Here is a 16,450-nt window from a genome sequence, read left to right on the forward strand (position 1 = left end):
ATTTTTCTCCATAGCACTTGTCGCCATCCGACAATCCATACATTTCACTAGTCACAGTTTCTCCTTTGACTGTCTTCCCCACCAGAATATCAGCTCCGCGCAAGTGGAAACGGTGTCTGCTTTGTTCACTGTCCAGTCTCCTGGTGCCTATGTCTCTCTTGCGGGAGGAGCATGCCCAGAGGAACCGTGCTGAGTGAATGATGAACATGTGTGTGTCCCCAGGAAATACATCATTACCACCATCCTTATGAGACACTTCTATGACCCTGTGCTGAGTACCTCACATAGAATGAATCCTTAAACCTTCACAACAGACTTGCGAAAAAGGAAACCAAGACTCAGAGAGGTTAAGTAACTTGTCCAGGGTCACACAGCAAGCAAATGGCAGAGCTTGGATTGACACCCTGATTCTTTTTCTTTTTAAAACATCGATTTGTACGTGTCTGTTTATTTGGCTGCGCTGGGTCTTCGATGTGGCACACAGGGTCTTCCAGCTTTGTTGTGGCGTGTGGCATCTCAGTTGTGGCCTGCAGGATCTTCAGCTGCTGTGTGTTAGCTCCAGTTCCCCGACCAAGGGTCGAACCATGCCCCTGTGTTGGGAGCTCGGAGTCTTACTCATTAGACAACCAGGGAAATCCCAAACGCTGAGTTCTTTTATTATCATGGCCATTTTGTTCCTTCTTCCTTTGGGTGGGTGTAATTAAAACTTTTCAAATGGAAGCGGAACATCATCTGGGTCTCTGCTTACTACACTTGCCTGTCTAGACTGTCTCAAATAGAGGGTCCCATTCTGTGCTTTAACTGGTCTTCTGTTAATAGAAACCTCAACATCCTTCTCCAGCCAGGTAGATATCCAAAGTTGTGTGTAGATGGGGGGGCGGGCTAGGAACAGGAAAAGAGAGTTCAGTCTCCACGGGGCCCTGTGAGGTGGCGTGTGCTGTGTGGTCCCCGAGGACCAGGAAAATTTCCAGACTAGAAGCTCCTGAGGGCAGGACCACCCACTTGGCAAGAGGTTATTTGGCCCAACCTCCTTCAGTACCCTGGGCCTGAGGCCCACTCTGGGTGCCCACAGCTGGGTGATACATTAGCTTCCTGTGGCTGTTCCTAGGCGGTTCAATGGTAAAGAACCCCCCTGCCACTGAAGGAGACACAGGAGAGGTGGGTTTGATCCCGGGTGGGGAAGACCCCCTGGAGGAGGAAATGGCAACCCACCCCAGTATTCTTGCCTGGGAAAGCCCATGGACAGAGGAGCCTGGTGGACTGCAGGGTCCACGGGGTCGTGGAGAGTCAGACACACCTGAGTGACTGTGCCTGCCTGGTTGCCATAAAAAGTCACCACAAATCGGGTGGCTTCAAAAGAACAGAAATTTGGGACTTCCTCGGTGGTCCAGCGGTTAAGACTCTGCGCTTCCTGGCTGGGAAATTAAGATCCCACATACTGTGTGGGATGGCTGGGGTCCAGGGGGAACCCAGAAGTTTATTCTGCCACAGTTCTAGAGGACAGAAGGGCAAAGTCACGCGTCACCTGGGCCATGATACCTCCAAAGGTGCTTGCTATTTAGTCACTAAGTCAAGTCTGACTCTTTGTGACCCCGTGGACTGCAGCCCAGCAGGCTCCTTTGTCCATGGCATTTCCCAGGCAAGAATACTGGAGTGGGTTGCCATTTCCTCCTCCACGGGATCTTCCCCATTCAGGGATCGAACCCCGGTCTTCTGCATTGCCAGGTGGGTTCTTTATCACTGAGCCGCCAGGGAAGCCCAAAGCCTCGAGAGGGAGTGCATCCGTCCTTGCCGCTTCCAGCTTCTGGAGGCAGGCTCCTTGGCTCCCTGCAAAGCCATGATCTCCGCCGCCTTCTTCACGTGGGCTTCTGTGCCTTTATTCCTTTGACTGTGTGCCGCTCTCCTTCTTCTGAGGACATCAGTCACCGGAGGTAAAGCCTACCCTAACCCCATACGACATCATCTTAGTTTCATTACATCCACTTAAGACTAGAGATCTCTTCAAGAAAATTAGAGATACCAAGGGAACATTTCAGGCAAAGATGGGTTCGATAAAGGACAGAAACGGTATGGACCTAACAGAAGCAGAAGATATTAAGAAGAGGTGGCAAGAATACACAGAAGAACTGTACAAAAAAGATCTTCATGACCCAGATAATCACGAAGGTGTGATCACTCACCTAGAGCCAGACATCCTGGAATGTGAAGTCAAGTGTGCCTTAGGAAGCATCACTACGAACAAAGCTCGTGGAGGTGATGGAATTCCAGTTGAGCTATTTTTTTTTTTCTTTAGTTGAGCTATTTCAGATCCTGAAAGATGATGCAGTGAAATTGCTGCACTCAATAAGCCAGCAAATTTGGAAAACTCAGCAGTGGCCACGGGACTGGAAAAGGTCAGTTTTCATTCCAATCCCAAAGGAAGGCAATGCCAAAGAATGCTCAAACTACTGTACAATTGCACTCATCTCACACGCTAGTAAAGTAATGCTCAAAATTCTCCAAGCCAGGCTTCAGCAATATGTGAACCATGAACTTCCAGATGTTCAAGCTGGTTTTAGAAAAGGCAGAGGAACCAGAGACCAAAGTGCCAACATCCACTGGATCATCTAAAAAGCAAGAGAGTTCCAGAAAAACATCTATTTCTGCTTTATTGACTATGCCAAAGCTTTTAACTGTGTGGATAACAATAAACTGTGGAAAATTCTGAAAGAGATGGGAATACCAGACCACCTGACCTGCCTCTTGAGAAACCTGTATGCAGGTCAGGAAGCAAGTTAGAACTAGACATGGAACAACAGACTGGTTCCAAATAGGAAAAGGAGTACGTCAAGGCTATATACTGTCACCCTGCTTATTTAACTTCTATGCAGAGTACTTCATGAGAAACGCTGGGCTGGAAGAAGCACAAGCTGGAATCAAGATTGCTGGGAGAAATAGCAATAACCTCAGGTATGCAGATGACACCACCCTTATGGCAGAAAGTGAAGAGGAACTAAAAAGCCTCTTGATGAAAGTGAAAGAGGAGAGTGAAAAAGTTGGCTTAAAGCTCAACATTCAGAAAACTAAGATCATGGCATCTGGTCTCATCACTTCATGGGACATAGATGGGGAAACAGTGGAAACAGTGTCAGACTTTATTTTTTTGGGCTCCAAAATCACTGCAGATGGTGATTGCAGCCATGAAATTAAAAGACGCTTACTCCTTGGAAGGAAAGTTATGACCAACCTAGACAGCATATTAAAAAGCAGAGACATTACTTTGCCAACAAAGGTCTGTCTAGTCAAGGCTATGGTTTTTCCAGTGGTCATGTATGGATGTGAGAGTTGGACTATAAAGAAAGCTGAGTGCTGAAGAATTGATGCTTTTGAACTGTGGTGTTGGAGAAGACTCTTGAGAGTCCCTTGGACTGCAAGGAGATCCAACCAGTCCATCCTAAAGGAGATCATCAGTCCTGTGTGTTCATTGGAAGGACTGATGCTGAAGCTGAAACTCCAATACTTTGGCCACCTCATGCGAAGAGTTGACTCACTGGAAAAGACCCTGATGCTGGGAGGGATTGGGGGCAGGAGGAGAAGGGGATGACAGAGGACGAGATGGCTGGATGGCATCAAGACTCGATGGACATGAGTTTGAATAAACTCCGGGAGTTGGTGATGGACAGGGAGGCCTGGCGTGCTGCGATTCATGGGGTTGCAAAGAGTCGGACACGACTGAGCGACTGAACTGAACTGAATAAAGAAGTGAAAGTGAAAGTGTTAGTCACTCAGTCATGTTCAATTCTGCGGCCCCATGGACTGTAGCCTGCCAGGCTCATCTGTCTGTGGGATTTCCCAGGCGAGAGTACTGGAGTGGGTTGCCACTCCCTTTTCCAGGGACCGAACCTGGGTCTCCTGCATTGCGGACAGTCTTTGCCTTCTGAGCCACGAGGAGTCTTATTTCCAAATAAGGTCATATTTACAGGTCTGGGGGGTGGGACTTAAACATCTCTCTTTTTTTTTTTTTGGTGGAGAGGGGAAACAATTTAACTCCTGACAGGTGATTACAGCCAAGGGTGTGGCGAGTTTTTCTCAGGACCTAGAATGAATCTGGGAAATTTTTATTCTTTTTATTATTCAATCAACGAACTCTGAGGGGGAGTTGGGAAACTGGCCTGGAGGAGGGGGACCCTAGAGAAGAGATTTGGGGAGCTGGATTTTTGTCTCTGTGGTTCTTGGGAAATAGAAGTCTTTAGACAAAAACTCTGCCCTCCCTTGGTCTCAGACGTGTGAGAGGGACTAGACGCCAGGAGGGTGGGGTCTGCTGGGATTAGGGCCAGGGCAAGGTTGGAGGGAATTTTGGACTTATTCTGAGGGCAGTCAGGAGGGCATGGGAGGGCTTGAGTAGTGGAGAAACATGAGTGGATGTATTCTTTGGGAAGATCCCATGGGAAGTTAAAGCTAGCAGCACAGACCCCCTGGAGGGGGTAGTAGATGAGACCAAGGAAAGGGTGCAATGGAGAAACATTTGGGAATGGGTAGAGGGCAAGGACAAGGCCTTGTCTAGATTTTTCAGCAACTGAGGGAAATAAAGACTCAGTGAGGCGAAGAGCAACCAGTCAGGCAAATAACAACAACAACGATAATAATAAGCCCAGTAAACATCTCATGATGGTTCACTATCTGTTTTGCACAGGTTACCTGGTTTCATCTGCACAACCCTAGGCCGTACAGGTATAAGGTTCTAGAGCCAGACTGCCTGGGTTCACATGTCTCCTCCATGGCCTGCCTGTTGTGTGACCTAGAGCATATTGCTCAACCTCTCTGTGTCCGTTTCCTCATCTGAAGAACAGCCCCTCCTTCTGGGGGTTGTTGAACAGATTAAATGAATGAATACTTATAAACTGCTTGGCCTGGGGCCTGGCACAGAGAAAGACCTCTGTAAACACTGGCTATTATTATGCCCATTTTACAGATAGAGCAACTGAGGCTCCAAAAGAGTACTTTCCAAAGGTCACAGAGGATCATCCTAATAAAGCTGGCTCTTCTGTGTCTCCTGGCCCTTACCGAAGTCTGAGGCCTGACTCCCAGGGTCTGGCATCCTGTGTCGCCTGGAGCCTGGAGTGGCCAGGAGGCAGTGTCCAGCGGAGCTGAAGACCCTCTGTGAAGTTTTGTGTCCCCTACGCCGCTGTGGGATAATCTGCAAGGGCCTCAGGTGAGCCACAAGGGGAGCGGTGAGGGCAACAGGTGCTGTCAAACCTGACTCTATTCAGCTGGTGTTATGGCCTGAAACGGGCTTCCCAGGTGGCTCAGTGGTATAGAACCTGCTTGCCAATGCAGGAGACGCAGGAGACCGGGTTCAATCCCTGGGTCAGGAAGATCCCCCCAAAGAGGAAATGGCAACCCACTCTTGTATTCTTGCCTGGAAAATCCCATGGACAGACGAACCTGGTGGGCTAACGTATGTGGGGTTGCAAAGAGTTACCACAACGGCCGAGCGCACACGGCCTGAAATAAACATTTTAGTGGTGCTGAAAGGTAACAGCAGGGAGAAAGGAGCGCCATGTATCACCTAAGGGGGGTGCTTGGGGCGGGAATCCCCCAAGGAAACCCATTTTTACCTTGGGGAAATGACCTGGGGCTGGGCAGGGGGTTTCCTAAGAACCTCAGTCCTTGCCCTGTGGGTCTGAGTGCCATCGATGCCTCGCTCTGTGATCCTAGATGAGTCCCTGCCCTCTGAGCTCCCCCTTTGCACATCAGCAAAACGTGTTCAACTCCTGGCCCAATCATAAAATAAAAAGGACAGAAACACACTCCACCTGCACGTTTCAAAAGAGTGGTACACCGTGAAGAACCCCAGTGGCCAGCACAAGGTGTCCATGTGGTATCCTTAGAACTTTGCAGCAATTTTATAAATGTCCATGCAATCATTAAAATATGTATTGTGCAGGTAGGGCTTCCCGAGCTGCTCAGAAGGTAAAGAATCTGCCTGAAATGCAGGAAACCTGGGTTCTATTCCTGGGTCGGGAAGCTCCCCTGGAGACGAGAACGGCTTACCCACTCCAGAATTCTTGCCTGGAGAATCCCATGGGTCGCCAAGAGTCGGATGTGACTGAAGGACTAAAACTTTGTGTAGGTAGCGTGTGGACTGAGAAAGACAAATGTCTGACACTTGACAAGCACTTCAAACATTTCTTGAATGATGAGATGAATAAATACATGGGCGGTTAGTTCTCACTGAGCAACTGTTGATAGGAAGGAGAGAAAGAAAAGAAAAAGAAGGATCTGTAAGACGTGTCCCCACGGCCCAGAGTGATCATCTCTGCGGGTAAGTTGAGGTGCTGGAGAAGAGGAGGGCATTTTATTTTATATAATTTTTAACCTTTCCCACTGCCGTGTTATCATTGTTTCCCTGGTGAGCATCTCTCTCTCTTTTTTCAATAATTATTTATTTGGTTGTGCTGGGTCTTAGTTGCGGCATGTGGGATCTAGTTCCCTGACCATTGATCGAACCAGGCTTCCTGAATTGAAAACATGGAGTCGTAGCCACTGGACCACCAAGGAAGACCCCTGATTTACAATCAATCAATCAATCAAAATTTTCGCAGATAAACTAGGTGTTCACAAGTTGACTTGAAAAGGAGCCAATGCACAGAAATGTTCCTTCATCTTTTTCCGTCTTTGCCTTCAGAGAGAAGGACGGATGTGCTCTGGAGGTCAGTGGGGGAAGGACGGATGTGGTCTGGGGGTCAATGGTGGTTCTCTGAGGATGGCAGGTTTGCTGGGGTTTCAATTCCCTTCTTCACAGATCTCAAAATTTTCCATAACGAGTATGTGTTTTTCTTTCTGAACAGAAACACACACACCCACACACAGAACGGCGTTCAATGGCTGGCGATGTCCCCGGGGTGAAGGAAGTCACACTTGGTGATCCCGTCCACCTTGTCACTTACTTGAGGGCTGCAGGGTGATGCTAAGTGCCATCACCTGTCCCGGGCACTGCCCGTGGGCTGAACTTATCCTGTGTGTCTATGGGCAGCCCGTCCTCCAGCCCCAGTGGGGCCGTTGTTCCCCGAAAGCGTGGATGGTTACCCTGCATGGCTGTTTACCGGCCATGAGTTGGTCAATCCTTTGAGTGAGAGAGGCCGAACCTGGGCTCAGGAAGTGCAGGGGACTTTCCCAAAGACATACAGCTGTGAGATCTCTGGTGGCACCAGGATTTTCTTTTTGCCACGGCTTTATAGAGCTGCAACTCACTTACCATGCAATTCATCCACCAAGGGGTACAATTCGGTGGTTTTTAGTACATGCACCAAGTTGTGCAACCAAACCCACCCTCTAATTCCAGAACATTTCATCACCGGAAAAAGAAACAGCCACTCCCCATTTCCCCCTCCCCTGGCCTCTGGAGACCACTAATCTGTTTTCTGTCTCTATGGCCTATTCTCGACACATACAGATGGATCATACAAATCAGCATGTGTCCTTTCATGACTGGCTTTTTTCACTTAGCAGACCGTTTTTGAGGTTGATCCATGCTGTAGTGTGTCAGCATTTCATTCTTTTCATGGCCCAGTAATACTCCACTTGAGAGACATGAGTTTGAGCAAGCTCCGGGAGTTGGTGACAGACAGGGAAGCCTGGCGTGCTGCAGTCCATGGGGTCACAAAGAGTTGGACACGACTGAGCGACTGAACTGAACTGAAGATTCCACTGATGGATACACCACATATTGTTTATCCATTCGTCTGCTGGATATGGGTTGTCTCCACTTTGGGGCTCTAATGAAGAGGGCTGTTGTGAGCACTCCCGAGCAGGTCTTGTGTGGACCACAGCAATCTATGGGAGAGTTCAAGCTGCACCACATCCTCGCCAGCATTTCGTTATCACTGGTTTCTGTTTGGTATTTTGGCTTCCCCAGGGGCTAAGTGTAAAGAATCCACCTGCAATGCAGGAGTTGTGGGAGATGCAGTTTCAATGCCTGGGTGGGGAAGATCCCCTGGAGGAGGGCATGGCGACCCACTCCAGTATTCCTGCCTGGAGAATCTCATGGACAGAGGAGCTTCGCAGGCTACAGTCCGTAGGGCTACAAAGAGTCAGAGATGACTGAAATGATTGAGCACACATGCATTTGTTATTTTTGCCACTTTAGCGCATAAATATGCATATGTATATGCAACTGATATGTAATAAGCTGCCAAATATAAAGTACACCTTTTGATAAGCTAATCTCTTGGGAAGAAAAGGGGTTTGGGGTCATGTGGTAATTCTGCTTAGGCACCAGGATTTGAACCGAGGTCAGCCCTGCCCCAAGGCCAGGGTGATTTCTGCTGGTGGGGCCCGCCACCTTGGGACGCAGAGGCCGACGTGTCCCCAGTGGGCCTCAGCTCTGACTGCCATCCGGGTCTCTTCTCTCAGCAGAGGACAGGTCTGCAGACAGTCTGGAACTCGGTCCTGCCTGCACAGAGCACCTACTGCGTACCAGGCCTCGGCCCAGGCTCTCCCGCTGCCGGGAGAGGAGGAGAGGAGAGGCTGCCGTCTGTTCTCAGGGAGCTGACATCTAAGGGAGGGGGAGTGCAAGGGTGCGGCCTGCCAGCAAGAGGGTGCCCGCTTAGGGGTGTGGGGGCATCTGGGGAGGTGTCTCAAGATGGCAAAGAAGAGTGAGTCGGGCAAAGAGAACTTGAGTGGGAAGAGGAAGCTGCAGCGGGAGGAACTGCCAGTGCAAAGGCCCTGGGGTCAGAACGTGCTTGGCGTGTTCATGATGTGGTTCAGTGTGGTTGGAGGGGAGAGAGATGCGAGAAGGCATGGGAGAGGCGGGCGGGGACCGACCCCGCAGGGCATTGTGGGCCAGGTGTTTGGATCTTATCCTAAGCCATGGGAAGCTGCCAGGGGATTTTATGCGGAGGAGAGACTTCCCCTTGGCTGTGTGTGGGAACTAGACCGAGGGGCCTGAAAGGAAGCGGGAGACAGAAGAGGAGGCACCCGCAGGCAGCCGCTTCCGCCTGGAGAGTCAGCTGAGGAAAAACGGGTGGGAGGTGCGTTTACGCGTGGGCTGGACCAGGCGGGGTCGGAGAGCGACCGAAAGAGGGGACAAGGCGGGAGGAGGATTCTGGCGCGACTGGCTGGAAGAGAGGGCCGGTGGAGAGAAGATGGAGGAATTCTTTAGAGTTCTCTTCTTGTGGGTGCCTCTCCCAGCCATCGCTGCCGGAGCACCCCCCGACCGGCCCCACCTCCGTGCTCCTCCCGCCCGAGGCCTGACCTCGATGGCTCCCACAAGCAACCGAGTGGACACCCCCCTGCACGCGATGGACCTTCCCACCCAGCCCCGCAACTGCCTCCCCGGGGACGCTCCCCTCGCCTCAGTGGGGTTCCCCCACCAGCCACCCGCTCTGAGAGGGCGGGCTAGCACCCGGTTCCGGGCCCAGCACAGAGCAGGCTCTCAGTAAAGAGGCGGCGAATTAATTAAAGAAGGCTGTGACGACCTTGGTGGAGACTGTGGTACTAGGGAGCCACAGAGGAGTTTGGAGGAAGGGAGGGTGGGTTCTCTCCCTCTCCCCCTCCTCACCCAGGCCTGAGGAAGGGCAGAGGCTCTAGGGGATCTTCACTGAGGTGGAGCAACTGGTTCTGAAGCCCTTCCGTGAAGGTTATCACAACAGCCCTTGGAAGACGACAAGGCTCTTCCTATCACATCCCTACTTTGCTGATGAGGAGACTTGAGTCCCAGGGGGAGGAGGCATTTGCCAACGTTGCCCCTCGGGTGATAATGGCCGAGCAAGGATTTGAACCCAGAGCTGTCTGACTGTATAGGTCCTTATTTAATCTTTTTTGTCCTCAGAAAGCTTTTTCAGGGACTGCCCTGGTGGCTCAGTGGTAAAGAAACCATTTGCCAATGCGGGAGACACAGGTTCAGTTCATGGTCCAGGAAGACCCCACACGGCAGTTAAGCCCGTGAGCCACAACTACTAAGCCTGTGGTGCAGAGCCCGGGAACTGCAGCTGCTGAAGCCCGAGGGCCCTGGAGCCCGCGCTCTGCACCAAGAGAAGCCAGCACAGTGAGAAGCTCCCACGGCCACGAAGACCCAGCACAGCCAAAAATAAGAAATAAATAAAATTATAAAAAGCTTTACAGAAAAATTAAAATGTAAAAGTTGGCCCCCCCCCAAAAAAAAAATTGGGGCCCCATGGGGTGGGAAAGACTTCCTCTAGGTAGAGAGGCCCTTCTAGAACATTCTGAGCATTAACACAGACATGTGTTAGCACCTGTGTTTGGTGGCCTCCGTGGAAGAGACCTGAGGGCTGGATTACAAACTGAACTGATACAGACATGGACAAATCTTTGCGTGGGCATCTGTGTTAATTTCTCTTGGGTGAACTAAAAGTGTAATTGCTGGACTGAATGATGAGCATTGGCTTAACTTTTTCAGAAACTGTCAAACCATTTTCCAAAGCAGCTGCACCAATTTGCCTTCTGAGGAGCAGTGTACAAGGGTTCCAGCTCCTCCACGTCCTCACCAACACTTGACAAGGCCAGCCTTTTAGATTTTAGCCATGCTGCGGTTTACTGGTTTCTCATCGTGGTTTTAGAATGCACTGAACCTCTTTCCACACACTTATTCACAATCCCTAGATCTTAATTACTGAAGATATACAACAGTCAAATCTTTTGTCTGTTTTAAAATTGGTTTCCTTTCTTATTGAATCTTGACAGCTCTTTATATATTCTGGATACAAGTTCTCTATCAGATACATTTGGTAGATAGACTGAAGAAAGAGTTGTAATATGTGCTGGAAGCACTGGCTGGCAGTTCTGCTATCATTTCATCCCTGTGGCTTAATGTGCAAGTGTTAGGATGCAAACTTCAGCTCTGCCACTCCCTGGCTTGGGCACGGGGCCTTGTGAGCTTGGGCACGGGGCCTTGTGACCTTGGGCATGGGACTTCTGTCTGTGTCCCAGTCTCTCCATCTGTAACGTGGTCCATATGAGGGTTGAAAATTCTAAAGCAGGGATGGAGTAAAGGCTGGGAAAAAATTAGGTATTACTGTTATTTTAAGCAAAGTCAGACAAGTTCTATGGTATATCAGGTTTTCGATTTGTTGTGGCTGCTGGAGCTGAGGGAGCCAGTCTGGATCTGAACAAACGTGGCAATGGGGTGACTCTGTTCCAGCATCATCTTGCCCCCTCTCATGGGTCCTCTTTCTTCATCCTCACAGCAGCTCTGAGCGGTCAGAGACACTCACCACGTCTGACCGAGAAGGAGCTAGGCCAGGGTCCCTCATGGCCTCACCTGACTCCTGCGGACCGACTTCAGAGCTTGGCCATGGAGTCGGTTCTGGGGGAGTCATGTCTCCGTTGTGGCCGACTGGGGGCCAAAAGGGGTGACACGCGGGGACTCAAACTATTAGTGAGAGTGGGGACTTCCCTGGCAGTCCTGTGGCTAAGACCCCCAATTCTGGGGGTGCAGGTTTGATCCCTGGTCGGGGGAGCCAAGATCCTACACGCCTTGCAGCCAAAAAACCAAAATAGAAGCAGTATTGTAATAAATTCAATAGACTTTCAAAATGTTCCATATTAAAAAAAAAAAATCTTAGAAAAAATATTAGTGAGAGTGGGGATGGGGTGGAGGTTGATGATCAAAGGTGAGACGGAGCATTGTTTAAAATAAGTAAAATAGGGGACTTCCCTGGTGGTCCTGTGGTTAAGATTCTGACCTTCCATTGCAGGGGGCGCTGGTTGAATCCCTGGTTGGGAACTAAAATCCCACATGCTACACGGCACAGCAGGTAAATAAATAAAATAAAATTTAAAACCAGAATACAGAATAAACTATAGCTGTGTCCCTGTGGTGTAGTAAAGATGAGAATTATTTTAAGAAACTCCTGTCATGCATTCACACACAAGCAAAAGCTGACAATGGCCCTGTTTGTCCTAAAGAACTAAGCACTTTTCTCTCAGGTATTTTCAGTCACTCTTGCCTGACCTGCCAGTATGTGAACATGCTGTCACCGTCACACCTCGTCAGGGGTATGAACAAGGTTTGTGCTTCACTTTACTGGTTGCTTCTCAAAGTCATCATCAAATATCCGCAAAAGCCTCCAGGGCAGTTGAGTGCATATCTTCCTGGGGGCTCTGTTGATTGAAAGTCTTTCACTCACTTGAAATACACACATATATTTACTATAAAGGAGTAAAACATGGTTCTATTTTAATAATTATTGTGAATGTGCCCAACTGTATTAAAAATAAGAAAGTTCAAAGAAACCAAAACGAAGCATATAAAACTGACAGTTAATACAAAATCCAAATACAATTGGATGAAGTGTCATTTTTTTCCTTCAGCTAATGATTATAAATAATTAAACGACAGTAACAGAGCAGTCACATTAATTCTAATACTTGTACCATTATGCGGTTTGCTAGCTCTCATAACAAATCATAAAATTCATAATAAGAATTTAACCTTTGAGAATGTAATGTATTTCTGTTATTTCATTTCCTCTTTCAGGAGTCTTTTAGGAAAAAAATCTTATCGGGGCATATTTAGAAAATGAGGGAAGATTTAGGGAAAATGAGGAACCCACAAGGCCCTTTGTCCTCGCCAATCAAACTTCAAAACCGTGGACATCCTGTGAGAGCTTTAGGTACATACTTTCCATACTATTTCCTGCCTCCAGGCTACAACGCCCTACAAGAAACATGCTGGAGTTATTGCGATTCATGCAACTGCTTCAGTAGCTGAAAAGGAAGGACGTTTTAAATTTGCCCAAATCATGACTCCTGGGTAAAAGCTCCATCTTGAGAACATATTACTGAAAAATGCGTCTGGGAATTCATGGCCGTGGACCCAGAAAGCCACTGTCCTTCCCATGCGTCTGCTGAGAGAGGCTGTCTCTGCAGCGTGGTGCCCTTGGGAAGGAGTCCCTGGGCAGCTGACAGCAGAGAGAATTTGATCTTCCCAATTTGCTCGAAGTTTAAAATGGACTACTAGTCACTGTGATGATAAAACGGACTGATAAGGGCGTCCCTGGAGGCTCAGGGGTAAAGAATCCACTTGGCACTGCAGAAGACCTGCCTTCCATCCCTGATCTGGGAAGATCCCATGTGCCGCAGGGCAGCTAAGCCCATGGACCACGACCACTGAGCCTGAGTTCTGGAGCCTGGGACCCGCAACTTCTGAAGCCAGCGCTCTGCAGGAAGAGATGCCACGGCAACTGGAGAAGGGCCGAGCAGCAGCGAAGACCCAGCACGGCCAAAAACACAAATAAATAGCATTTAAAAACCAATGCATAAAAAAATGGGCTGGCAATTTTAAATCGGCTGATAGGATTTTACATTCCCCCTCCTCTTTCAGACGCTTTCTGTGGTGGTGATACTCAGCTTCCAGAAAACAGAGATGTGTAACTATTAGGAATTTTCGCATTGAGCCAAAATGTATATACGGGGTTAGGAGGGGAAGGCATGCAGCTGGTATGACCGACGGGGCTGAAAAGATAAGGGGGACAGGGCAGAAAGGGGGCCCAGGGACAGAGAGCAAAAGGGGGGGTGGCAGAAGATGTGGCATGAGTCGGGGGTCTGAGCAGGGCTGGGAGACCCGACAGGGTTGGGAAGGCCGGCTCGGGAGGCAACGGGGCTCCCGGAAGTGACAGCTGCTGCAGCGGTGAACGGCAGGGTGGGGCTGGACGGCAGAAGATGGGTGGCGAGAAGACCGGGGTGAATGTAAATCTGGGAGATAAAGTGCATCAAGATAATCTGTGGATCTGGAGACGGACTGGGAAGGAAGGAAGATGAAGGGCTTAACTGAAAAAACAAGGGCTGGGTCTCAGAAAGCGGGGCTCCGCGGAGCGGGGGACTAGGAGACGTGGGGCACGGTGTGTGATAAATGGAGGGAAGGATTAAAGAGTCAGATGGAGGGACTGAGAGCCAGGGAGAGAAACGGGGCCGCAGAAGACTGGAGAGGGGAGGGGAAAGGAAACAAGACGATGAGAGCTGCTCGGAAGTGAGAGAAAGGGAGAAAGAGACGTGAACCTAAGAGAGGGGACGCAGAGAGAGACGGACGAGACGCCGTGTCCCTCGAGAGGCCGGAGCTGGAAGGAAGGATGGAGAGGAGACGGAGGAGACAGAGGCAAAGAGGGAGGAGGAGGAAGGGAAGACAGAGGGGACACTGAGAGCTGGGCCTTTAGCCCCTTTCCTGGGAAACCACAGGAAAGGCTGCCTGCAGAGAGGACGGACAGAAGTGGTGACAGATGACAGCCAAGCGGAGCAGAGCACAGAAGAGGGGGCAGTGGTCAGACAGTGGGAAACCAGATGAGGAGAGAAAGACCCTTCAAAACTGCTGGGAGACACCGGGAGGCTGAGAGGTGCTGTGGAGGCAGGAGCAGGGTGATTCGGGAACGGTTTTCTGTTAATGCCAGTTGCTCATACACAAGCGCACTCACGGGGGTCGCTGCAGCAGCAACTCGGGCACACGGGGGAGATGGGGACACGGCCAAGCTGGCCCGACACGCTGGCCTGGATCCCAGAAGCCAGGACATAGGCAGGCAGGAGGGTCTTGCCGCACGGAGGAGGGTGAGAAAGGCCAGGGCGGTGAAGGCGGCCACCAGCTGCGTCTCCTCTGAGCACAGGTGTGTGTGAGGGCGGGACGGAGGAGGCCCCTTCTGCAGGTGGGTGTGCGACGATGGCGGGGACACGGACAAACTGGCCCGACACCGGCTCACGCTGGCCCAAACCTTGACCGCAGCTGGAAGGAAAACGCAGATCATGGAGCGCAGCTATTGGACCCCGGGTGTACCAGGCAGGAAAGATGAGCGTGGGAGCTGAGGGATGTCGGGGGGCGGGGAGGCACTGCCTGATAAATGGGGGAGCAGAGGGAGTAACCCCATGTGGTCTGAGCCCACAAGGGTCTCCTGAGTGATGGACTGACTCGCGCAGAAACCTGGGAGAGGCTGGAGAGGAGCTGGGGGAGAGGGGCAGCTCTCGGAGGTCTTGGGCTGAATTCCTAAGTGATGGGAGTAAAAACCAAACCCGGTACACTGTTGCGCAAAGAGGCTGAAGAATGCCTGGGGGAATCCCGGGGAAAGCAAGAGGACTCAGATGGCGTCCCGGCCGGCGTGGAAGGGAAACGTGAACTCGCGCAGCAGAGGGGATAACGACGCAGAGGAGGCTGGTGTCGTCGCAGGCAGAACAGCTGCCTCTTGGATCCGAGGTGCTTGGAGAGGAGAAACTAGGTCAGATGGACACAGTTTGAGGGGTCAGGACTGGGGGACCTCCTCATGTGAGGACCCCACTCTCCTCAGATGCAGACATGACTGAGAAACTCCAACCTCCCAGGACACCCGATCCGCCACTGACAACAGAAATGCAGGGTGGTGGTGGTGGTGTGTGTGTGCGCGCCCTGGAAACAAACGTGGATATAAACCACGCGGGCAGACGGAGATTCACGGACCGCGTGTTCTGCCCTGTGTTCTGACCCTATGCGCACCAGGCTCGTCCAGACGCCGCCCTCCTCTGAGACCAGCTAGGTACTAGTGACTGCGTGCATCTTCACCCGGAGAGGAGCCACTGGGGGATTCCCACCACTGACGGGGGCGGGGTAGACACTGTTCTGAAATCTTCCTCCCTCTGTCCCTCCTCTGTTGCCCTGACCAGTCCCAGCCCTAGAAGATGGGTATTAAGACCTGGCTGGCCCCACGTCACATCAATGGACCACATCATTATGGGTGTAAGGGACCCTAGTTCAAATCCCACCTTGGCCACCAACCTGCTGGGGGACACCAGGGGGGCCTCTTAACCTCTCTGAGCCTCAGTTTCCTCAGCTAGAAAAGGAGAATTATGTAAATTCCTGGACTGGCCAGAGGGGTTGGAAGGAATGGGAAAAAAATAATGCGAGAGAGACACCTCTAGTAAATGATAAAAAAAAAGCTGACTAAGCATGCTCCTGCCTCAGGGCCTTTGCACATGCTGTTTCTCCTGCCTGGAATACCCTTCTATTAGCTAATGGAAGTCTGCATGACTCCAACCTTCAAAGAGACCTCTCCTGACCATCCTATTATGAGCCATTTCATGCATTCCCCACCCCCCTCACAGAGCCCCTCCCCACCACCTTCACTCCCAGCCCCGCTTCCTGCTTGATTTCTCCCCGCAGCACTCCCCATCTGACACTTTATTTTAGGTGTTTATTTGCCAATGTCTGGCTCCCCTACTGGAATTTCAGCCCCGGGAGGGTAGGGCGTTTTGTGTTTTGTTCACTGCCTTATCCCAGTCTCTGGAACAGTACTGGAACATAGTAGGTGCTCCACATAGAAGCCCTGAGCAGTGCACAGGTTCATTAAAACGACCCCACGCCCTTCTGTGTGACCCAGGTCAGCTTCTCTCAGCTCCCAGGGCTTGGTTTCCCCTCTTGGAAACGAGGCTCAGAGAAGCCTTTCCACCTCGAGTTTGCTAGGAGGGTGTCAGGGGATGGGCAGGTTCTGAAGCTCTC

Source organism: Odocoileus virginianus, chromosome 9, assembly GCF_023699985.2.
Source record: "Odocoileus virginianus isolate 20LAN1187 ecotype Illinois chromosome 9, Ovbor_1.2, whole genome shotgun sequence".
Lineage (NCBI taxonomy): Eukaryota > Metazoa > Chordata > Mammalia > Artiodactyla > Cervidae > Odocoileus > Odocoileus virginianus.